General features: G+C 34.5%; 1 pseudogene; it reads right to left on the reverse strand.

Moving 5' to 3' along the window:
• Nucleotides 1–739: 739 nt before the first annotated feature.
• Nucleotides 740–20,674, reverse strand: LOC140972619 (protein SHOOT GRAVITROPISM 6-like; annotated as a pseudogene).
• Nucleotides 20,675–27,118: the final 6,444 nt, after the last annotated feature.

Genomic DNA, 27,118 nt, shown 5'->3' on the forward strand with positions numbered 1-27,118 from the left:
TAGCAATTGGTGTACATTGGGTAAATCCTCATATTAACATTATAACATACAAATCATGCTAGTCAAGTAAATAGTACTAAACAAATCATATGCGACATGCTCACCCGAAAATGTGTTTGCAGAAAAAATCGAGCATTCATCAACTCTACTAACTCGGCCATCTCTTAACAGCTCTTGTACGTAACAAATAATATTATATCATATTTGTTTTATATTTTTTTATTGTCATCATGTTCAAATATTTTTTGTTGAAAACAATATAATATAGCTCTTTTTTGGTCATCAAGATACAAAAACATACTAGAAAAATGTTCATCTAAAACACTTGATAACATAAAATATGAAAGGCAAAAACTTGTGTGAGACGGTTTCAAGAGTCGTATTTTGTGAGACAGATCTCATATTTGGGTCATCCATGAAAAAATATTACTTTTTATGTTAAAAATATTAATTTTTATTGTGAATATCAGTAGAGTTGACATGTCTCACAGATAAAAATTTGTAAGACTGTCTCACAAGAGACTTACTCAATATGAAATCAACTATGTTGACATAAAATATCATCCACGTGTGTTACACGTCATATTTGCTAGTTTTACCAAAAAAAATTTATACGTAGTATCATCGGATGGACAATACGCGTTGTTTTTATGGTATTTAATACTCATACAACACCTAGAATTGTCCCTACGGCGAGTCAAACCCCTATTCACCGAATGAGTAGCGTTTCTAAGCTAGCACGTAAAACAGAACTATATAGGACTCACGCACAACAGCAAAAAGTATTTGTAAGAACTACAACAAGGCTTTTCGTTTGCGTACAATTGAGATGCTGGGAAATTACACAAAATAGTGTCTTGTGAGCAACGAAATACACACAACCAGTCTCTATCTACATGACATAACATACAAAGGGCTTTAGCTACACGCATATACACACACGCACACAAAAATTACCAGCTCGCATCTATATACACACTCGAGCCATCTTCATCAACAAAGCAATGCTCCTCGTACTGCTCGGTGAAGGAATGTTACCGATGACGCTGCTGATCCAAGAACCATATTTCTTGTGGCACATTCAATGGGGGTGACTGGTTCTAGTTAAGATGTCATCAATTCTTCTCTTCTTGTCAAAACCTGTATGCCTAAGCAAACCAGTACCATTTCAAGTCCTCCTAGAAGAATCAGACTCACTTCCCGCTAGGACAGAGTTCCCCGGATCGAGCCGAGCAACTTTCCATGAACTTGGATACGTTGACTTCAGTCATAAACCAAGGGCCAAGGAACATGTAGTTCTAACAATTGCGTCAGATGACCGGCTTATCTTTCCAACCAATATTCCGAATACCTAAGAAAGACGACACAAAATGTTTTAATATAAAATTTTTGCTGCATTTCAACAGAATCAACAGAGTGATTCAAATGACAACCTGGCTGTGGTAAATGGCGGAAATATGCTGATCATTTGAAACCGAAATGACACAGCAACACAAATAAATAGCGTTGGCTTGTATCACCGGCCAAGGAGCTTCAAAAGCCTGCACATCAATGACGTGACCAGCAATAATATGGACGAATAATTTGACAACTCTTACGAATGAAAAAATCTTCTTAAGAACTGATTTTTAAAATGCAGAATAAAAATCAACTGCATGTTTTCTTCTCTCCCCGTTTCTGTCATCCATAATCACGCATAAGATGTGCATTAGCAAAAAATCTCGTAGAAAAATGTGGACCTGTATTATTGAAGCCATGTATGTATCAACCCAAGAAGGCATACGCTGAGTAAATTGCTTAGCCAAGTCTCTCAGGAAATCTTCGTAGTCACTTCTGATGTGATAAGATGCACAAAAGAGTCGTATGTATACAAGAAAAGACAAATATTAAAAAAAATCCTTGGTGTGGATCTGTTGGTACGTACCGATGATCAGAACTAAAACGATGAGTGTTGACAAGAGCAGCCATACCATCAAATTCTAACAGAGGAACAACGGATTTGAAAGTGTTCTGTGAGGAAAAGTGAAGTGATTCATGGTCTTTCCCTGCATAAGATAGACAATATAGCAAAAGAACTGTGAAGAATTATTACCCGGCAAGCTCGTCGTACCCCAAGATCATCATCATGAAGATGTAACACTAGACGTGGAAAGGCTGCATGATCCTGGAAAAGTAAATAGTCTTTTATTTGCACCTTGAATTGATCATGTCAAAGAGAAGCTTTGGAATCAGCAAAAGAGTAAACAAGAAATACAAAAAAAAAAAATCTGGTTTCAACAACCTAAAAGACGCAAGATCGTGAAGACACTAAAGACGAGACAATAATAAAAGGGGAGATTTGCGACATAGGTTTACTTCCAAAATAAAAATGGACTATGCATTCACAAACAATAAACACAATAAAATTCCATCCTAGCTAGCCCATCTAATACCAATACTAGCAGAAAGAGATATCGGTTGATTATTAATATTAATGTTTTGCATTTGTTCCCTGCTCATTGTCTTTCCGGGCCTTCAGTGATTATTAATGTATGGGAGAATGGGTGGTGTTGCTGTGAGACCACTTTGGAAAACATCGAAAGGATTCGCTCCAATTAAACATCCATATGCCAGCCATCCGGTAAGTGTATCCCGCTTTCCATAATCTATGATTCAGCCATAGTAGAAGTTTGAAAATTACTTTTCATTAGTTTGTTTTTGTTTTCTGAGAACAATTTTCCAACCCTAAAAACAAAATCAAATATTGTCATCTTTTTCCATTTTCGTCTTCAAACATTTTCGCCCTTTTTCGCATTTCTAATACAATCAATACATTTAACTCACTCTTTCATCCCTTCTAAAAATATCTATGAGTATTATATTATATTATATTTTAACCCAAATATAATAATTAAAAATTTACTAGTGAAAAATTTCTGATATGATTTGACATCCACAGTAACAATTCAATTTATCTAAAACGACATAAATCTTGTTTCCCCAAAATATTTCATGAGAAACTTCAAAACAAGGCCTTACTGTTGAACCCCTAATTCAATTCCCCCCAAGAAAAGATCCCTAAAACCAACCCCGCCTAATTTAAACCTAACGTCTGTATCATGATGATGATAATGACAGATTTATTTTTTAAGAGTAATGCAAAATATAATCAGTATATTTGCTGAATTCAAAGCATATGTTGTCCAAGTTTTGAGTATATTTTCTAATTGGTTTGCTTAAGGGTTAACGTAATATTATTTTTCAAAGTTGTAATTTTATGATTGGCCTGCTTATGGGTTAACGTAATATTAATTTTCAAATTTGTAAAAACCAATTAACTAAAATAAAAAATTAAGATAACAAAAATTTTAACATTTTAAAGAATAGCTGAATGAAAATGGGCTACGATACAAGATCACAGTGATTAAAAGACCTGCTCAAGGAATGCGTCATGCTGCGTCCCAAACCCATAGCTGCTCAGTGCTCCAAGTGCTGAAAATGCATTGGCTCTGATTTTAGCATTCATGCATATCTGTAAAAAGAAAAGGAATCCATATAAACTGATAGGCTTATGACCAATTAGAAGATCAAACTTGACGATTGATTGTGACTCCCAATTAATTCAAAAGAACAGCATAAACTGAATTTGAACATTTGAAGGCAAAATAATACGAGGAAAAAAAGGCAAAAAAAGCAATTAAGGCTCTGCATTTTGGTTCAACAAAGTTCAATAACAATAGCATCAATCTTCTGAGCACTGCCACAGCATCATCATGTGTTCTAATCTTGTGGATAAACTGACACCTACCATGATCAGTTTGGAATTTTGCCCCCTACATCATTGTTTTTCAATCTACCTCGAATCAGATTTGCTTGTCTTGTCGGCCATCATCCAATCCGATCATTCGGACAGGAAACTAAATCACTGCCGGACAAGAATTCATCCATTCTTCTAGAATTTCCAGTCCAACTATCTCACACATATCAGGAAAGGGAAACACTGTTGCGATGCACCAGCAAATGCAGCCTTCGAAGAAAAATGGTTTCAATTATTTCAGAAGATATGCTTCCCAGGAGCATCAAAGTTCTTTACAGGATGAATCGGATAGGGTGCTCATATCTACGTATTTCTTCCAGGATCCCCTAGTGATGTTTGGATATTATATTCTTTTGGTGTGCTACATAATCCCTGGTTGTATTTCAGTTACTGAAAGGTATTAGAATAGTTCCCCCACCCATGTAGGTTGCTTTCTAGCGTTCAGTAAAGATAGCCTTGCTCTAAAATAATGCATGTATTCCACATATCTAGTTGATCATTCGAAGTTTATCCGAGTCGTGGCTCTGCAGTCTCACTCTCACACGCAATAAATAAAGGCCAGTAAGACCCTGAATCCATGTGTAGATGAACAAATTCAAACATCAGGAGAGTTTAGTAATTGATCCCACAGAAGCTCAATGCAGCTGTCATAGAACTCATAAAGCAGAAACAACAAATAAAAGAACGACAGGTAAATCATATTTTGTCTTTCGTTTTCAAAGCAACAGCCATTTTTTCACTAACAGGCTGCACCAGATTGAATTTGTAAAAGTCGTACTTCACTGCATGATTAAGCGCAACAGTATCACATCTAAACGAAAAGAATAGCCATCATATGTTCCTTCATCCAGAGATAAATCTCCTTGTTCAGTGAGCACACATTTACAAAAAAGAGTTAAAAATAAAATTTCCGAATCTTTACAAGTTTAGCCTCAAAAGTAGTGATCAATAATCAGTGAACGCAAGATCACGTTCTTTATTTCATAAAAGTAGAATGCTGCAGGATGAAAGAAGAGCAATGGTGCGTACAATGTAATAGGTCAAGAGTTATCAAACCCAAGGCCAGAGGCAGTCCAGGAAACCATATGTTGATGGAAGCAATAAAAGTATTACAAAAGTTAATTTCATCATGCAACAGAGGATATGTAACTGACTCAGCTGGGCCACTGGCCTATGAACTACTGGTTCAACAGCAACCCATTTAAGTTCTTATAACTCTCAAATGACCAGATGAAAATCGAGAACTCCCCACTAAATCTACTGCGACAAAGAGTATAATAATGGCTCTGCGAGGAACTTACTTGAAGATTGCGAAGCCTAACAGATAGGTTCAGCAAAATGGGATCCACCGCATCAATGGAAGATGATCCAAGAACCTACGAAGGTAATATCGGCGTAATAAATATGCATAAACATATAGATCAAAGTAAGTTCTTTTTCATAGCCAGAGGAATGAATACTGTAAAGAATATCATAAAAAATCACCGTGAGCAAACATGAGACAGCAGTAAGCTGAACTGATTCATCTGGATCATCCAGCAAAGCAACTATAACACTCAGAATTTGAGTGGTATACTGCACAACATGGACTGGTGGCATCTGCAAGGCACACAGAGAGAACAAATAACACGGTCTACCCACACACAAGGACATAAGGACATTAACTACGTATTGATAAGTGCATAAAAATAGTTTGGATATTGAATAATCTAATGACACTGAATCATGAGGTGTTTTTTGTGATTATCCATTATTTGGACCACGATGTTCTTTGATACTTGTGCTATTTCTTGTGTACGCATCACCTCACTGGAATGTGTCAACCAAGGTTCATTTCTGCCCAAATTTAACTCACTAAAATAACTTGAATAATTTTCTATGTATATCATAGTTGTACCAAGTGCAAGGTTCAAAAAGGTCCTGGAGCCAGAGGCGCAAGCCTTATCGAAGCAAGGCGCACTATAATTTATGAGGAACCTTGGCTCGAGGTTGATGTATATTGCTGCACTAGATTATGAGGAAAGTAGAGGTAACACCTAAGAGTGTGAACTGAGAAAATTTATGAAAAGAATGGTGTTTTTCCCCCGTCAGATATCAGCAGCAGAATGTACTTTCAAACTACTCCGATTTTCCAGATATAGTTATGGAATATGCACTCAAAACATGCCTTATAACTTGGATTAGATTAAAAAAGTCGATCAACATGTAAGCAATTGCCGGACAAAAAAAGGGATGTAGTCAAAACAGCAGCATGCACCATCGAGTTTAGAAATATGTTGAACTACCTGGACAAGTCCTCTCAAACTTAGGCGTCTAACAGTCGGGGAATCATTAGAAACATGTCGACACAGTCCTTCAACCATCTGCTCCAATATAGAAGCAATGCAATCGCTGTATAATGAAAAACCACGACCACATGAATGAACTGTAGTTAACTTCAGCTTGAACTAACAAATAACAAAATCAGTAGCACTGAGTAATCCCTAATTTGTAAAAAAATATAAAATAAATTAGAATTTATTATGTTATAATGGAAACTTTAGGTTTTAAAAATCTAAATAGGTGTTGTTCATCGATACAAATTACTTGGATTACCTCCAAATACTGCTAACATTGGTAATAAAATAAAACTAATATATTTGTCAAGAATATAAGCTAAACGGCAAAGCATCTATTTGGTGAGTTCCTCGGAATGAAATTTTCATTTCACAATACAATTTTGAGAAAGTTTGCTTAACATCACTTTCCTTATTTCACTCTTTCCCAAACAACTGATCATTTTACACGTCACATCAACTTTTTTAAACATAATGATCACTCAACACTATAAAAATCATTTGCATCCATCACACAACTTCCAGAAATATTACACAAACCACCACCTTTAAAAAAGGGGACACTAATGTGTCTTAAAAAAATGAATAGTGTAAATTCTAAGTATACCTAAACCTCACAAACTCCGACAACACGGCAGCAGCGGCTTCCCTCAGAAATCTGTATGGCTGGTCTAAGGATTTGCTGAAAATCAAACATATTGCAGAGACCTAATAGTGGCGACAAGGGAAGGTAAGACGGATATAAAATTTAAGAATCATGCAAACAATAGCATCAGCTTATATGCATGTACACTCCAAGATTGCCGTTCCTATAGTCTTATACACGTACTCCAGGATTATCGTTCCTATAAAGTTTGTGAAAACATGTACTATAAAAGGTTAAAAAACAGCAAGCAAACAGATCTAATTTGCAGTTAATAATATATTTCGATCTCCGTGATACCACAATTGAAAACTCAACTAGAGATTAACATGCTCCTTCAGCTATCGTAGTTCTTAGTGTGATCAATTTCATTCTAAGTGCAAAAATAAACTTGATCCCATTTTCTTAGACACAGAAAAGGTTGCATAAGTATGAAACCTTTCACAGAAGAATATTTAACTGGTTGATATGAAGTTGCTTGTCCACTTCATCCATTACAAAACTGGAACTGATAGTTAAATGTCTACCTCTTTCGGCCTTTTTATTGAAATACACCCAGCCAGGTCCCCAATGAGAGCAATCCATGCCTCCTCTCATTTTGTTCTCTGTTCCTAGCCAGAATCTGCAAATAAAAAGATGCAATTCTACGTTGTCAAACTCAGATATAAAATGTTTAATGAAAATTACATCTACCTCCCATGAGATATAAAAGATAAACATTTTGGTATAAAAAGATTAAGTTTGCATCTCCCTCTCTAGCATAAATAGACCAAATTGTTCACATCTAGGAGTAATTTATGAATTATGAAGGGTGGTTTCCATAAAACCACAACTAAACCAAGGCTCGCATACCTTTCCCATCTCCAGATCGCCAACGCATTCACAGAATGCATTGAATGCAACCAGAAGTGTGCTGACAACCAAATAAAGGAGGTCAGTAAACAAGAACCTTTTAATTCCAGTTGGATTGCAAGTGTGTTGGAAGAAAATGGTTTTAAATACCGTAGTGGCTCCTGCTGACCAGCATTCGCTAAATTTTGACAACTTCCCAAGTGAAGCACCAGGGTTGCAACGACAGAACCATAGTTTTGCTCAACGGCCCTTTTTCCAACTTTACCACCACCTCTGCATATGGAACGATTAACTGTTGATCGTCCCAGAGGCATAGGGAAAACAAAATCACAGTACAAAATAAACCTGAAGAATGCTGTAAGTGCTATAACAGCAGCGTTCAACATATTATCATCCAAATGACCTTCCCCAAACCTGTTGGAATTTTCTCCCTTCCCGGAGTCACCTTGAAAGATAGATGTCTGATTCAGGATAGAAGTTAAATGCTCCAGGAATGAATATGCAAGTACCGAATGCTGGGAAAACACCTAATATAACCAAAGAAAGCAGATAATAAGATATAACCAAAAAAGTCCTCGCACCGTCAAAAAACTGTTAATTCAATAATCAAAAAGGATGACGGCATGAACCAATATGAATCAGATCTAAGGAACATATGAAGAAATGATATTGAACATCAGCAAATGTGAATCAAGAAATGAACTCAAAATACAGGACTTTGAAACACACTTTTCTCGCTAAGAATTCGAAAAACTTGGTAACACACCCGCTCTAATAGCTCATTCAGACCATATCAGACAGAGGTGCAAACAAATGTTAGAAAATAACTAATAGATCACCAAATGATATGATTCTAATACCAATGTACAAACTCACATAAAATGCATCCTGGATTGGCCAGCCACCACGTAGTCTAGATACATCTTTGGTGGCTATATCTCTCTCGGCAGCAGCCAAGACTTCATTGAAAACAATTCTTGAGCTGGTTTTCTCAGCAAGAGAGGATATCTTTCAACATTAAAGAAATTCATCAAGGCCATAGAACTGATTGGGTTTCATATAAATCACTTCAGCTTTCGAAGTCCAACAGGATAACCAGTAACGATAATCACAAAAGAAAATTTTCAAACAGTCCAACACCATCAGCAGATTGAGATTGAGATAAATAAGAAGGATACAACATTAAGAGTTTCGTGACGTAGGTATTTCTCAGTTACATGAATTGCAGCAGAGAGCAAAGACTGTGTGGTCCTGTTCACAAGTACGAAAATATACAGCTAATAACAGATGCATTCAATGTGAAAGTAAAACATATAATTGCATGTAAAACAAAATCAAATTTGATCCCAAATCGTGTACAACCTTGAGATATCAACCTCGTTCAGCTCATTTCCCCTCTTTGTGATGAACTCAGTCACAGCTTGAACTGCCCCTTCTGCAGATAGCCTGATTTTGTCACAAATAGCTGTTGAGGAAACATGTAGTGCAGCAACAAGCTGTATATAACCAATGGAGAAAAAAGAGATTATATCTTTAACTATCAGAAAAGGGTAAAGGATGTCTCAGAGTTTACATTTTGGAACACTTACCTCATCCTTGGAAAATAATACACATACAGAGGAAACAATCCTGTTAAATACCTCTGATGGATCAAGTGAAGCATCCTATGTACATAAAAGGAGATTATAAAACTTAAGATTAAAAAAATTCATTTTTTCTTTCTGATTTTTTAAAGAAGTGAATGAAATAATCAAGCAAGAATAAGAGAGTAAAGAAGTGACTTACACTCCTTAAGATAGCAATAACATCCTCTAATGCAGACAAAGCAATATAACACGATTCAATATCAAGTCCAAGAATAGAGTTTGTAGACCTTGGTAATGAAAGAGATATACTGAAAAATAAATTAATAATCTGCAAATTGGGAGAAAATGTCAAAAAAACACCCCCAAAAAAAGGTTTAAATGGAAGTCATATTGAAGAACACGGTAAATATCCACATAGCGCCATGTGAAAAAAGGATAAGGGGGGACATGGAGGAATCCTGATGTCTGAGGGGGATATAGTCTCGTCTTTAAATATTCAGAAAGAGCAAAGAACCAATAACTGATGCAGAAAAACATAATAACAATCTTTGCATGTCGATTAATTAATATTTGACCGAGGTCAAAAACTAAGCATAACTACACAATGGCATAGCCAATAACAAACCTGTGCAGAAATGTTTCTAGCTTCAGGATTGGGATCAGCGCAGCGAGGAAGATATAACATGATCCTCTCCCCCAGGCACAAAGCATCACGACTTGGAGACGCAAATGCAGCTATAATAAAACACGAAATAAGTTTTGTTGAAGATCTTGGATAAAAGATAATCAGACATGATAGATAATATTTTTATTTAAAGTTTAAACAAAGATTAGATATTTAAAATTGTAAGATTAGTCTGTTATTTCTTTTGTTATATATATCCCATGTTGTATATTGTACGTTTAATAGCATGAAGAATCTGATTTCTCTTCCAAACACACATCTTTCTACATGGTATCAGACGTTCAGGCTGAACCCTAGCCATAGCCATGACAAAATACGGCCACATGTCGTCCCTTTCAGATTCCGAGCAGCAGGCACAACACAACCCGTCTGCACTCACACCGGATTTCTCACCTATTCCGTCCATAACTTGTCATAAACTCAATGGCCAGAATTATCTTTAATGGTCCCAGTCCATCGTGATGTTTGTATGCGGCAAGGGAAAGGAAGATTTCTTATCCAGTGCCTCCAAACGTCCAGCGTCAACTGATGGCAAATTCAAGGAATGGAACTCCAAGAACAACATGCTTATGTCTTGGCTCATCAATTCAATGGTTCCTGATATCGGGAAAAACTTCCTTCTGTACACATCTGCCAAGAAAATCTGGGAATGTCCGCTATACCCATTCTGCCCGAGACAACACCTCGGAATTCATGACGTTCGCTAGGGTGAGGACACTGTCACGGAATACTTCAACGTTCTCACCAAACTCAGGCAGCAGCTAGATTTATTCGGAAGTGTGCTACTGATGAACCAAAATTCAAGGAAATTGTGGAAACGAAACGGGTGTTCAAGTTTTTTCTTGGACTCAATCCATCTCTCAATGACGTTCGTGGCTGCATCTTGGCTACAAACCAGCCGACTGGAAGCCAAGCAGGGAACGACGTGCCAATTCAGCTGGACCTACAACACATGATTCTCCAGGCTTGCAGCAACCATTCACCCAAGAGCAACTCGATGTTCTTCAGCGCTTGTTTGCGCAGAATTATGCCAAAAATTCAACATCATCTCCATCTCTTCTCAGTTCTGGTAATGCAACCCTTCAAGGTGAATTTCCCCTTGCCTTTTTCTCGAATCAGACCTTGTGCCCTACATGGATTGTTGACTCAGGCGCCCTTGATCATATGACTGCATTTCACTCTTTAAATCATACAAGCCATATAGGGAGTCTAGTTCTGTGCGGATTGCAAATGGTTCTAGTTCTAAAATATTTGGTGCTGGTTCTATACAACTCATGTGATATTTGTTTACAATATGTGCTCTTCGTCCTTGATCTTCTTGTGGATAATTTATTATCTGTTAGCAAGATTAATGCTGATCTTCATTGCACTACTAAATCCTTTGCTGACTCTTGTCTTTTTCAGGACCTGGCCTGCGTTCTGGCTTATTTCTCCTCCAGATGTAACCTTCTTTCAAAACTGAACATCAGAGTATTACAATATCACTTTTTCCTCATTCTTGTTTTGTTTTCAATTCTAATAAAGACAATGATATTCTTTTATGACATTATAGATTAGGTCATCCGAACTTTCTTTACTTAGCCAAATTATTCTCATTTCTATTTCATAATAAAACATAATGTTTACTTCAGTGTGATATTTGCCAAATTTCCAACACCTTCAAATCACAATTGTACAAACAATCAACGCCCTTCCAACTCAATCCACAATGTCATCTGGGGACCATCAAACCTATAAAGTACGGAACTTTTAGACGCTTGGAGATGCATAAAGGAATAAGCGAAGCCAAGTCGGATAGGCTTTTTATATTGAAAGCCCCAAAACTGGCTATAAAAAATGTGACGGGTACTTGTTGGTTCTTTTTTTTTTGTGGACAATCATGCTCAAGTTTTGTGGGTATTTCTAATGAAAGACAAATCCAAAACAACTTCCATATTTCAACATTTCCATTCCGTGATTAAGACTCAGTTTTCTTCTAAAATCCAAGTTCTACGCACTGATCGAGCTCGTGATTATTTTAATTCAGTCTTAGGAACTTATTTGGCCAACCATGGCATTGTAAACCAAAGTTCTTGTGTCGACACACTTCAAACAAATGGGATTTCTGAACGCAAAAATCGTCACCTCCTTGAGGTTATTCGCTCTCTCTTGTTCACATACAATGTCCCTAGACATTTTTGGGGTGATGCAGTCCTTACTGCCACTAACCTCATTAATCGCATGTCTTCCCGTGTCCTCAACTACAAAACGCCTATCGAGGTCCTCCTCGAATCCTTTCCCTATGCACATCTCCTTAACTCTATTCCCCTTAATATCTTTGGGTGTATTGCCTTCGTCAATATCCATTCCCAAAATCATAGGAAACTTGATCCTGGGGTCATCAAATGTATTTTTCTTGGGTATTTCCCCAACCAGAAGAGCTAAGAATGTTGCTCCCCGACCTCCAAAAAGTTCTCACTCTCTCGACATCACTTTCTTCGAGAACGAAGCTTTATACCCCAATTTGTCCATTCAGAGGGATCATAACACCGAAGAATCTCCAAATTGGGATCCCACGTCATTTGTCGACCCAATTCATGCCACTCCAGAACCTAATTCCCAACCAAGTTCCCCAAATACAATACTCAAAGTCTACTCAAGAAGAAAGGTCATCCAAATGGAGAGACCATAGTTGTCAAAAGCAAAAAAACACTCAAGTGTCTGGGGCTTAAAACGCAAAATGAAACCCACACTTTACGGAAAAAAGTGCAAAAACAAAATATTCTAAAATAAATAAAAATAAAATCAAAAGTCTTTGAAAATGTGATAGATGAAATATCAAATAACAAAACAATCGCCATCTTCATTTTCCAAATTTCTATCATCAGCTCCATCGCTTGATTTGTATCCATCGGTATCTTTTCTTCTTCTTTTTCTTCTTCTTCATCCAAAAGTGTAGCATAATTCCGAGCGATATGCTTTCGATTTGGTGGATTTGTATTTCACATTATTAATAATTAATCAACTTAAAACCATAATAATCAATAAATAAATTTGGATATAAATGTTAAAACCAAAGTTTTTGTATGGTTTTGTTTCAAATTATAATAGAGCGAAAAAACCAAAATTTAATTCAATTAATAATTTTGTTTATATTTTTATTTAGATAATATATTTCATGATATGATATTTAGTGAAATAAAAATTATTTTTAGCTGATTGTTATTTATTTAATTCATAGATTTATATTTTAAAACTCAACTAAAAATTAACAAAAAAATAATATATTATATTTTAATTACTAATCTACGGTTCCCTAGACAATCCAGGCAATCACACCGTTTATTACTTTATTTTAAAGTTTTATTATTTAAGTATATTTAAAATTATATTTTAATTACGAAAACAATTATATTTAAAGAATCCTTATCACACCAGCAATCAACCCACTTTCCAAACAGGATGACAAAGGATAAGATCACAATCCCATCATTGTTAACATAATCCAGCAGACATGGTTCTCAGTCCTCACAGCCAAGAATCCAAAGAAACAAACCTCAATCATCTGACAAATCCAACATAGAATCATAGATGTCAAATGAAAAGAAGATCGATTTTTTTATTTTTTTATTTTGGTTGGGGGGAGAAAGAAAACAAAAATAAGAAAATAATGTTTGATTTTGATTCAAGAGCTGGAAAATCCTTCCACGGAAAGCAAACGAGACAAAGCCTCATCCTTGCTTTCCATTTTCATTGCAATAAAAAAGAGAGAGAATTTAAATAATTTGAAATCCAATGTCTAATAATTCAACCTAAGATGCCAGTATCAAACTCATAATTTGATTTTGGCATATACCATCAAAATTGAGAGAAATTATGACAAGTCAAATTCATCCCCACATTCAACCATCAACTATATTCCATGATTAAGGTGACCATTAAACAAGAGGAATATTTTTCATTGCCTAATCAGAAGTCAACCTACTGTGATGAGAAAAATTAAATTTGTCGGATTTGGCACTAGATTCTTCCCTGAAAAACTAGTGAGCAGCGCAAGATACAAAAAACATAATATGTTGGATCTTTGGCACCAAACTATTCCCTTAAAACCTCATGGAGTAAGATACAATAGATTGTAAATATTAGCAGGCTCTTCGAAAGTGAAAAAGTAAGTCGTCAGATAGCACTTTAGGATCAGATCTACTAAATAAGACAAAGTATCCTAAAAGTAACATATATAAGGAATGATCACAAACAATAATGCTCATTTATGATTTACTGATATTGCCTACTTGCATGGTACAGGTTTGCGTTTGATTTGCATATTTTTGTAATATATTGTACATGCATTAAACAAATAGGACATAAAACCACACTTTCTGTTAAAATCTGAGTCACCAACTGCTCCCTCGCCAATGGATTGTGAAGAAGTACCACAAGCCGTGCAAAAAGATCCTAAATACTCATATAATGACAAAATTGTATGAATGCATTTATATCCAAAAGTGTATTACACTATTAGTTCACAAGAAAATACAGGGGATATCAAACCTCAGGATTAGGAATACCGCTACGAATTTTACCATCAGAGAGAATCGTATCACCTAGACTTTTGTTTCTGCACAATTCTGAGATGCATCTGCAAACCTATACAAAAAGTTTAGCTTGCTTACACAATAACAAAGCGTCCAATATAATTGACAGATGACAGATCTGCCAATTATTGACAAGAATCTTATTCCAAATGTCAAAAAACGGTCAAAGATATATTACATGGGAATGCTCGAACTACCTTTCATACTTCAATTACATATAACGTACCGTGGCAACAGCACCAGTATAAATTCGCGGAATGATCATTTTCAGCAAAAATGGCCAGAGCACAAGCTGGAAACATAATCAGCAATGATCAGCAACAAGTACCAAGAGAAAACCAAAACCACAAAACAAAATGATCAAACACAGTAGCAGACCTCCATCGCAGGAACAGTTACTGTTATCAAAAGAAGACCTTTTTCACAAATTGCCCGTAAATCTGTTGGACTGACGCCTCCAAAATTTACCTGAGAATGATCTTAGCATTTAAGAGAAAATATGCACCAACAATTACGAATTTTTGAAAGATTATATACAAGAGCAATTTTACTACACAGACACAAACAGGACCGAACAAAATTCCTTCACATTATGAGGAAAGATCCACTTAAAATGCAATTTTTTACTCAAAAGAAATTGCATTTTAAATTGTCTTCCTCGTCAACTAGAAATGAGATTGGAAACCGAAAAATTTTCTTAATGGAAAAAAAATTATTCCATCCCAAAAGAAACATAGCTAACGTTTGATTAAAATATCTTTAAAAAATCTTCCAGTTAGGCATCTAAAAACTGATCGCGATTTAAATTCTAAAGTCATTTGAAAGAAGTATTTCTCCTTAAAAAGACAGCATTATTGGGGAACAATGGTGCAAGCCACATGCAAAGATCAATCTCTCTTAACAATAAAAAAAATCCACCAAAAACCAATTGCATATAGACAATCATTGTGGTATTTGCATTTATTCCTCATTTGCAATTTAGAAAACTTCCCCTCGGACCATTATTGGGTTCAGTGCATTGTTCAGTACATTTGATAATATAAATTAATAACTAAGTTTAATAACTGCATTAGCCAGAAGAACTGAGAATAATGAGTGCGGCCATTAATCCTCTAAAGTAAAGCACCTTTGGGCGGTAGATGAAAGTATAACATAATTGTGGATATTAAAGTATCATTATATTGGTGCTAGTTCAAATATGGAGCACTAATGAAAAAATGGTAGTTTTTTATGAAGCGTAATTTATTATTTGCATAGCTTACAAATGAAATGAAAATAAGATAAAATTATAACTTCATAAGAAAAGCAAAGTTATCAAATTCGCATCCTGCAAGAAAATTAGTTGTAAAGATCTATCAATGAAACAGAGTACGTGACTAAGTTCCAAGAAGATCAGACCTCTGTCTTCTTGTATAGGACAGCATATGATGAGCCAGTCGACTGATTGAATTCCTTGGAGCTCTCATTGGCTTCACCGTCCGAATCAGGCATTGCACAGTGTCGTACAAGATATTCTACAAAGAACTCTCCTGGTGGACCAACCAAGTAACAGTGGGAAGCCATAACGACAATTAACTATGCCATAGACGCAAGAGATGATGTAAGTTAACAAATATATAACAAGTTGAAGATCAACAATGACTGACATTTTCCATGCAGAACTACCTCCGCAAGTGCTTCGCGAACAGCCAAATTATGGTTGTCTNTTTCCCACATCGATTGATTTTAAAAATTGGACGAGGGAATTAGTTATAAATAGAGCTCAATTCCTTCAGTTATTGTATCCCAAAATCAAAAGCTTTTTAGCTTTGATAAATAGAGAGTGCATAGAAAAAAAAGAGTGTATTTTTTTCTTGAGTGCGGGAATTCTCTTGTGTGAGTTAGAGAAATTATTTTCTCGGTATACTCGGGTTGGGAGTGTGAGAAATATTGAGTGTATTGGTGTATACACTTGTTGTAATATTTCTTCCAGTTATAAAAGTTGCAGTGCTCCGTGGACGTAGCCTATATTGGGTGAACCACGTAAATCTTTGTGTTCTTGTTGGTTATTTTATTCCGCATTTTTGAGTACTATTATCATCGTGATTGGCATCGTTTCGGAGGTGTAATTCCCCAACAGAATACAAGTCCATGAAAATTTTTGGGCATAGTAGTTATAAAATCCATAAAAAGACGCCCATCAAAAAAAAAAATTTACCATCTCCTAGGATCTACAACCCAAAGTTAGTGCTCTGAAAGAAATCAGCTTGGAATTAAATGAATTTGTGGATCCACACAAAGTGTGGAAAAATATGAGCAAAGGTGGTAATAAAAAGGGGGAAAAACTAAAATAGGAACAAAATGTTTAGGAAAGGTATTAAAAATGTAATCTAGTGGCATCGAAGATAGATGGGTGGTCAAACCCAATAATTTAGTTTGTAAGTAAAAAAACTCATTATAACTCCACCTTTAGTCCCACTGAAAAATCAGAACGCTGCTTACTGTCACTATTGATGCAAACCACTGGAAGAAGCGTTGATAAAATGACAGTAAGGTCCTGCAAATTTTCAAACTTATATAAGCCTTGATAAATTCAATAAAATAAGTGAAGATTATAATTATGTAAGATAAAATTTAAAGTTGATACATAATCTAAATTATTTCAAGTTCCTAAGAAGTCGACTGTTCAATATGTAATGTATCCAAATATATAGTACATGCAAGGACCCTTAAAAGACGAACTTAGAGACTCTAGCATTCAATCACCAATAAAGTAGTGTTATCTTACTTGTCAAACCATGAAATTTTTCTAGAAACACAAAATGAAAATTCCGAAACATAAACTTCTCATCCATACAAGTATCTACGTCATTTTTTGCAGGAATCTTTTATATGCCATTTACAGTCTAAGCAAGAGACTTCTGATACAAGTTAAGGAAAAGTGAATCAGATTGCTGAAAGAATGACCGGAGATTATCACTATGCAAGATAACATCAAAGCATTAAAAAGGCAATGCGCAAAATAATGTTCAATGGGACAACCTACGAAAAGGAAGCTCGGAAAAGACAAAAAGAGAAACAACTTGGAAGTGTACTGTATCCAAAAGTTTGATGGAAAAACAAAAAACAAAAATACGTGCTAAACACTTTATTTCAACAAAAATATCAAACAAGCTTAAAGATCAAGAAGTTCAATCTTCTCCATGAAAAAGTCTATAATCTAGACTGACCTCAAAATCAAGCAATGGTGGACCACTTTCAGAAAGTAGAGATGCATTCAGGAGGTTGTAGAGACTACATGTTGCCACAAAGGCGATATCTTGATCCTTCTTATACCTAAATAAAGAAGACAAGGAAGAAATATTAAAGACTAGCTATGACAAAAAATTGAGTTAATTACAACTGTGTTGCCCCAATTATACTGATAGCGCATCATCCAATTTTAATGTTGACGGTTTGGAATCACAAACTGTTGCATTCAATGTGGTGGCTTTTTGGATTAAGTTCAAGAAGTTACGAAGATCCATGCGGATCAATTAGTTGTACGTGGAACTTAAAATCTTTCATTTATCAAATAAGTGTCCAAATCATCCATAAACCTTGGTGAAATATGATTTGCGGCTGCACGAATAATCATTGGGTCAAGTTTCCGAGTCAAATTGAGTTCTTGCTGTCGCAATCTAAGTTTGATGTCATGGTATTTCTATTCAATTCATATTGAGAAGCTTAAAAGAAAATTGGTAAAAGATCCTTTTAGAGTGTTATTACATTTGACATTATTGTAAATCTGAAGAAAGGAACATAAGATTGGATACATTTACCAAATTATTCATGAAATTGGTAGTAAAAAAGTGGAACATGTACGCAATATTCGGTTCCATTCTTATGGTTTGGGTATATGTTCTGTTAAATACTTATTTGGGATGAATTTGTGAGATAAAAAGATTCTAGAGATAAAAAAAAGTTTTAAAAAGTAAATGTTACATTCTTCTGTTTGGAATTTTTTTTATAAAGCACAATTTTTAATCTATAGATGAAATCATGTCAACTTCAATTTCATAATTATATTAATATTTATGTGGACAATGATTAAAAGTAACAAAAATTTATATTTCAAAATATATAATAAGAATAAATATAATATGTAATAATAAAGAACTTCTTCGAAATGGTGAAAAGTGGAATTAAAAATGATTAAAAACTCATTAAAATACATTTCTTGGCATGAGATTGAAAATGTGGTGATAATATTTTACCTTATTTTAGGGAATAAAAATTGATATCTACAACTGAAACCAAACACACAGCCAGTCTTACAATTCCAAAATAGTGGGTATGAGCCTTGGCAAAGCCGATTTCAGTTGTGTCCTAGTTACAAGACCAACCATCTGACCCAAAGCCTCCACTGTCGATATGCGGACCTGCAGGAAAAAATAATAATTTAACAAAACCATGATTTTCAAACTAACTTCAAATAAAAAACATTAGATGACCATAAAAGAACAAAAAAAACATTGCTTCATAAAAGAACGAAAAAACTTTGATTTTCTCCTAAATTAGCAGAATATGCCTTCAGCTAGCTTGGCATGTCAGATGTAGTTTTTTCCCACTTATAACCATCCTCTCCTACAAACTTACACTAGAGGTTGAGGCCAATTTTGTTTACATGACACTAAGTTGCACGATTCATAATTCATAGACGAGTGAATTTTAAGCTAGCCTATTTTTCATTTTAGTCTTGTAACTTGTCAAAATCTGGTTTTGATCCAGTAACTTGCAAAAAAAAAAAATTTGTTTTGGTCATTTTTTCACCCAAAATTATCAAGCTCATCAAATATTGTTTATTTGGCACAAATGCTCTCCTATATGACTCATATAGAAAAAATAAAGACCATGTTATACACTTCAAAATCCATGTAAGTAATAATTTAGGGAAAAATAAAGGAAAATGACACCAAATATTTCAAAATTGAAAAACAAAATTGTCGTTTCTTTCATTTTTGTTTAGGTAGATTTTGATGTGTATTATTCTTGTCATGTAAGCCACGTAGAAGGATATCGGTATCAAATAAACAATATTTGATGGGTTTACTGACTTTAGGTTTAAAAAAAAATCATTCAAAAAAAAAATCTAAGGTATTAGATGAAAATCAAACTTTGAAAAATTATAGTCCAAAAAAAACCAAATTTACACAACTAAGGATTGCTACTTTCCCTCCAACTGAAAAAGAATTTTAATCTACTTAAAATAAGGGTTGGTGCAAGCTGATGATGATCCAAAGGGCAGCAGCTGTAATCCTCCAAATTAGGCACATTAGGCACAAAACTTGAAGAATTACAGCTATTTATGCCTCATTTTTAGCTGTAGAAACTCACTACCCACCGACACTATCAAGGATGATACAAAGGAGAAACATTAATTTTTTTCTTCACGCCCGGAAACAAATTCAAATTTCCAGAACCGGAATTCTGAAATCGATCTTCTTAAAAGGTATTTCTACAAGTGTGGATACAATCATCTAACAAGAAGATATCCCCAAGTTATCTCATACAACACAAAAATATACACAAGACATGAATATCATCTAAGATTTGTTGTGGCATGTATCTCATAAACAGGGAATTGTATTTTTTAGCTCTTGATCTAGAAAAAACAAAGACAGATGGATGAGAAAAGCAAATCTAATTTTCCAATTTGAAACCTTGAGATCCCTTGCATTGGCCCAAACTCTCAATAAAAGCTCAAATGCGGAGTTCAGGAAAGACCTGCATGAAGTACACATTCAGAACACGATGATCAACTGAGACAATTTTAAATTATGAGTGACAGAATATAGCATAAGCAAGTTAATAGGCCTCACGTGACATCACCATCAATAACTGTAGACAATGGAAAATCAACACTATATTGCCAACAGGCCTGGCACCGAGACTTGAAAGCTGGAAAGAAACAAGAAATTTCCAGAACATAAATTAGAGAAATATCGTCGTCGTTACATGTAGTGCATGTCACCTATACCAGTACTGTGAGGATATTTCGACCAAGGACCAACAAATGCCATAATGGAACACAAAATTAGAGTAATTTCAAACACAGAGCATGCATCACCAAGCATTATCCTCTTTCAAGTCCTTTTATTTAGTATCAACGGGTCCTGTGCTCTAAAACATTCCACTTACTTACCTTGTCAAACATGACAAGAAATTCAACACAGACAGCCATTTAATACTTTGATGAAGGAATATGAACCAGGCATCATGCCCTTATCTGAGAACTGATATAAAGCCCAACTTGTTGTGCAGCTATTTCATTGATCTGGAAGCATGATAACCTATCTCATGTCATCCTTTCTCTAAAGAAGTTGATCGTGTTTGCACAAGATACACCATACAATATATTATAATTTGTTTTATAATACAGCAATTGAGATAATAGCATCAACGCCACATGCCACCAACAACAGAACAGGATAATTAAATATAGCATTCCATTAGCAAAGATTGGCCGGTGGATGTCTTTCACATTTCCTAGAATGGGCAGAACTCTCATAAGTACACCTTTGAGCCGTGAAGTGAACTGAAAGGCTACATAAAGGATACAATTATATCGAAGGATGACAGAAATCAGATGTGAAATCTAAATCACAATTTTAGCTCTGAATAAAAAAAACTTGTAGAGATAGCAAACCATCAGATGAAGCAAAGTCTGCAAGTATTTGAACCATTGCTGGAACAGCTAAATTTGAACTGGACAAATGAAGAAATATTTCCTCCATCATCTGAAAAAAAGAAAGAAAACTTTTGAATCCACGTATATGCATCTCTAAACAGTATGTCAATAGATAGACATGTGAAACTCTGACCCGCATTACTTTATTAACTAGCTCATTTAAAATTACCCATCTACAGGTAGTCCCACGGAGCCAGATGCTTTTTCCATCCTCTTTTTTCACCAAATTCCATTATGGTACAAAACCACCTCCAAAATTATTATCACCCTCTTGTTGCCGTGATAGAATTTTCTTTCATAAGAACAACACTTCCGGGCCTCTACTCCATTTCCTCTCCATTTGCCAACTTTAATGCTAGTTTCCCGCTCTCCTAACTCTGAGTCCTTAATATCCTTATTAGAGCAGGCTAGAAGCATTCTGCTTCACCCATATATTCTTGTTTAGTCGAGTGCGCTTGTTATTGACTGATTGTTTATCAATTAATTGGGTGTTCCATTTGTGATAATTATTTTCTCGCATTAACGAAAGTCAGTTGTGTTACAGTTAAGAGTTAAAAATAAACATGTGATTGTTGTATGTATATTATTAACTGCACTTTTATTGGTGAATAAGATTATGAGTTGGGGATTTGTTGTTAGACTTGAACAAGCATAATAATAATTTTTATGGCACTTCATGTGTTCGAGAACGAGTATTAATATTCTTGTTTAGGCATGGTGGAGGTGATTATCAGAAATGGCATATTCAGATATATAGTTGTGAAAATGCACGTTTGGTTTTGGCAAAAGTGGAATCTGATAATGAATTGAATTAATTATTTATGACATGATTAGTCCCTTAAAAATGAAGGTATAATTTCACTCTAATTAAGAGATGACTAAAGCATGTGTTTTCATTCTTGACAACAGTTTATGATGTATGACACAGAAATGTACAAGGTTAAGTAAATGTATCAATCATGAAAACTAGTGTAACAACTGGCATAATCATATTTTATATGCATGATTTAAATACAAGGTTGTAAATGACGGGAGGCGGTGGTTGGGCGGTCAGTGACCGCCTACCGCCTAGGCGGTTGAATTTTTTAAGTAATTTTTTATAGATAATCATGGATAAATAATGCAATATAGATAATCATATATCATCATTTTTTATGTAAAATGTGCAATTAAATAATGTTTAAGCACAAAGAAGCTTCATGCAATATAATATCATCTAGATAATGTGCAATTAATAAATATTCATCATCATATTAATGTTATTATGCTAACAAAGTAATATAATTACTTTTACCAAAAAACTCAATTTAAGTTTCAAAGTTTCAATCAATTATTCATCATTAGAACAAGTAGTAGACTAAGCATAACTAATCTTCCAAATCATCTACATGTGCACTATCTACTACATCCATGATCCTCTCATCTTCGGACTCAAAATTGTTGACTAAGTTTTTAAAATTGTTGACTAGGTTTTTAAAATTGTTGACTACAACTTAAAATTTTTGACTGCCCGCCTGCTCGCCGCCTCGACCCACCTCCCCAACGTCGTATAGCTTGGGCCGCTTAAAACACCCGCCTCATGCATAGGCGGTGCGGTCGAGTAGGCGGCCGCCTCGACCGCCATTTAGAACACTGTTTAAATAGTGTCTTAAGTTGGATATGTGTTATTTCACTTGAGCCAAGAACATAGCAATGGCTTGTAGTTATCTTGGGAAGCTCAGGCTTATTCCTACTCATATCCCAGAGATTAAGGTACGAAATGTGTATAAAATGGTAAGTATCTCGAATAGTTTAATGATACAACTTACTTGGTTAGGTGGTTATTTGATTATGTGTCCATTAGCACAATTACATATTTACTAGTTTACATGAGATGAAGCATGATTCACTTAGTGTTGAGATCATATGAACATGGCATTACGAACATATAGAGCTTACCCCCTTAAAATCGATTCTCATGTCGTTGCCAAGTGAGTAGGATTGATGGTTATTATGTCTAGAGATGCACTCGACTCCGCCACGGGGATTGCCAGAGCATTGATGCCAATGTTATGCTTGTCCTCGCAAATGTGGTTGAATGGAGTGCGAGTACGAAGTACCAAGGAATCTTGGTGCGGTTGTGTGAGAACCATCACCCTCATAAATCTTGTATTTTATCCTTGTATCACATTTGGACATCTTCAAAAGCGCGTCTTTCTCATAAGTTTGTTTGATTACATATTATATTCGCATTTATGTGTTCCATGCAAGATTTGAACCTTGATGAAGAGTGGTAGAGAGGCGCATGCATTTTGACGATATTTTGCCATACATAGTTTGAGGATATTTTGAATATCCATTACACATTCATCCAATTTTGTGTAAGTTGTCATACTGCAGCAACAAAAACATTATTACGTGAAACCATATGATTGCTACGACCAAGATCATGACCATTAGGCCTTTATGTCCCACTAATATAAATTTTGTTCTTAAGAAGACTAGCTTATCTAGTTCAATGTCCATTCTACAGATGTCAAGGTTAAGATTGCAAATGGAACAATTGAATACCTCATTCCACTAAAGAGATTGCACGATACTTGGAGCTCCAAGTTCAAATGTAAAAAAGCGAGAGCAATTGCAGAGAAACATTTAAGAGAACAACACGAATTAAAACAGCAGTCTCTCTTTTCAATTTTTTTTTAAAAAAAAAATCTAAATAAGCAGATGTGAACCTAATGCCATAAGCACACCAGCTCCAGCTCTTTGCCAGTCAGCATTAAGTTCCTGAGCAAGTTGTGTTTAAAGCAATAGATATTATTAACTTCAAAGTCTAAACAAGAACCCATGCCAAGCACCAAAAGGAAAGACGGTCAGGTGCGTTCAAACACAATTATCTGAATAGTAAGATCTGGCTGCTATAAAACAATATAAGATCGGAGAAAGTATGTAAAGTTAAACAAACTACCTTTTTTTTACAATAAATTAATAAAATTACACTCGAAACATGACACTAGATTAACAATACCGTCAATTCTTAGAATATCAATCGACCATTATCCCCAGGCAATACAATAAATAATTAAAACAGGAAATGCATTCAAGGTTTCGAGAACCGATCACAGTCACATTGTACCTTGGTTGACACCAATTCAGTCGTTGCTATTTTGGCAAGCTTTGCCATATAATGAGGCACAACATCGTCTTTATCCAATTCCCGAATCGCCACAGACATAACTTGAAACAGTCCCGTCATATTGCAAATCTCTGAAATGTTCAAATAATAGTAATATTCCAAGCACATGCCAACCACATCTTCACGATTCAAGAACAATAATTTCTAAACAATATAAACAAAGATAAAACAGTACCCTTCTTCCACCGCGGGATACCGTTGCGCAACAATCAAGAAGCAGAAGTGGGTTTCTAGAAAAATACAGAATTCATTAAATTTGCAATGGGAAAAGGAGAAAAAAAAAAAAGAAAGTTGATAAAATCAAGCGACTATAATAACTGCAATGATATCCAGAAACTTGTCAATCAAGCACAATAAAATTACAAAGAGGCGATATCCGTCAGGGCAGCGACCGAGGCTTCTCTAACAATTGACGACTCATCTGCTAGAGAAGATACAAGAACTTGAACTGCCTCTGGAAAAAAAACACCAAAATCCACCGATATCAACAAAATTACAAAGAAGTTCTTCAGAAACTTGCACGATAAGAAGAAAAGAAAGATTTACGTGTACAATTTTATGGAATTGTGATGCATACCAGGGGCCGGAATCCCGGAACTCGAAGATGCCATTAATTGAAACCGAAATATGGAAGAAAGATCAGAGAAGAATGTGATTGTGATGATACGCGGTGGAAATTGTAATAATTAACATTGTAATAAAAAAATAAATAATTTGTTAGTCAGTGCAAACTACCACTACGACAGCTGTTTTCATAAAGTGCACGTGGATTTGTTGATGTAGTTCTTTTAGACGATTTATTTTGGGCCTAAAAATTTTAAGTCCACGAACAAATTGGGCTGGACAGGTACATTAGCCCTTTTTTAGTTATTTTTCTTCTTTAACCACGGTCCACGATGAAAAAAGATTCTACATAAAATTTTAAAAACCAACATGTAACATCGTTTCAGAGATTAAATTTGTGATACACATTTCTTATTTAACATGATCTATGAAAAAATATTATTTTTTATTTTCAAAATATTACTTTTCAGATAAAAGTATTGTTTTTTGGTTAGTTATGTTATGAATATATATTGTATAATATAAGTTTTCCAATATGATTCATGAAAAAAATATAATTTTTTATGTTCAAAATATTACTTTTCAGATAAAAGTATTGTTTTTTATTAGTTATGTTATGAATATATATTGTATAATATAAGTTTAACTCTGACATAATATTTTTTATGTCAAAATTACCATTTTTCAGTGCAAGTATGGATCGAATTTAAATCTTCTGATTATAGTTCAAGTTATTTTGTTAAGATCATGCGCATACTATTAAGCCAAAAACTATACTTGTCAGTCAAAGCCCAACTTTATTTATTTATACTTGTGACAGCGTAGAGTGCACATACTTGAGTGCTAATAGGTTAGGCTTAATATTGACTATCTACTGGAATTTCTTATTAGTAAGTGTTGTGGTTTTTTTTTTAGTTCGGTTATTCCTTAATCAGCACATCACCACAATTGAGACGACCTTGACATACTTAAAACTTATACAAATTAATCCTCAAGCTAAAGTCTCACATGATTTATCTGGCACCTATCAATTTTATGTCGCCTAACAAATATTCTCTCAACGATAATAAATTTTATACTCGTGAATTTTTTCTCTTTTTTTAAAAAAGCTTAAGAGTAAATGCTTGAGATTGTATTTTTAGCCTCTCCAATATTTGATATTTATAATTAAAATTCTCAGATTTTATGATAAAAAAAATATATGATCATGTTTTTGAATCTAGAACCGTTGATGTAGCTCAATATAAAATACGGAGTCAGCAGATTTCGTTTCAACGGGTGTACCGCATTAATTTCAAGAATTGATATATGTTGCTACAACAATCAAATCATAATTATTTTACTTGGAGGGCAAATGAAATTTCTCTCTATCAAATCCAGTTGAATTAATAATAATCGGATATAATTTATTACATGGTTCTTGAGAAAGGAGAACTTGAAATTGTAACACTTTAGAAATTATTGTTTCTAAAGGGTAATAGTTTATGCCTTTTTAAGGTAAACCACATATATATTAACATATTTTCAACATTATTTAAATTGAAATGTTACATTTATCGAAACACACTAGCTAATTAAGATTATTAATGGAAAAGTATTAATTTTTAAATTGAGAGTTTGTTATGGTAAAAATAATAGAATGAGTAGTTGGGATAATTAGCAAATTGCTATATAAAAAAGGGATAAAACGCTAAGATATTTCATGGAATAATAAGACCACTTCCCGTAAAATATCACCGAGGATTTAGAATTGTGTCGAATATTCATCGCTGTAATTTTATGTTCGGATAGAGTGTGTGTGTATATACATATATATTTTAATTATGATATATATTATTTTTAATGTTTTTTTTTGTTCCAGTTTGAAATCATTTACATTCATTAAAAAAAATTGGAAGGAAATTGATTCCGAATTAATTAATGGAATCCAATGCATTTGGATGAATAAATTTGTATTTGACAAGTGAATTTAAATGGGAAGAGTTAATACATTCAATTTGTTATTCTATACTTAATTTGAGCATAATTTCAACTTAACAACAAAATAAATTTTATTCCTGTCATACCGTCATATATGTTTGTGTGTGTCACGCGACAAACATCGAATTCAACATCGATGCATAATTAATAATTTCATTAAATTAAAATAAACTTAACTTATAAAGATATATTTCTTTTCAAAATATTATAAAATCCTA

Source organism: Primulina huaijiensis, chromosome 1 (assembly GCF_012295235.1).
Source record: "Primulina huaijiensis isolate GDHJ02 chromosome 1, ASM1229523v2, whole genome shotgun sequence".
NCBI lineage: Eukaryota > Viridiplantae > Streptophyta > Magnoliopsida > Lamiales > Gesneriaceae > Primulina > Primulina huaijiensis.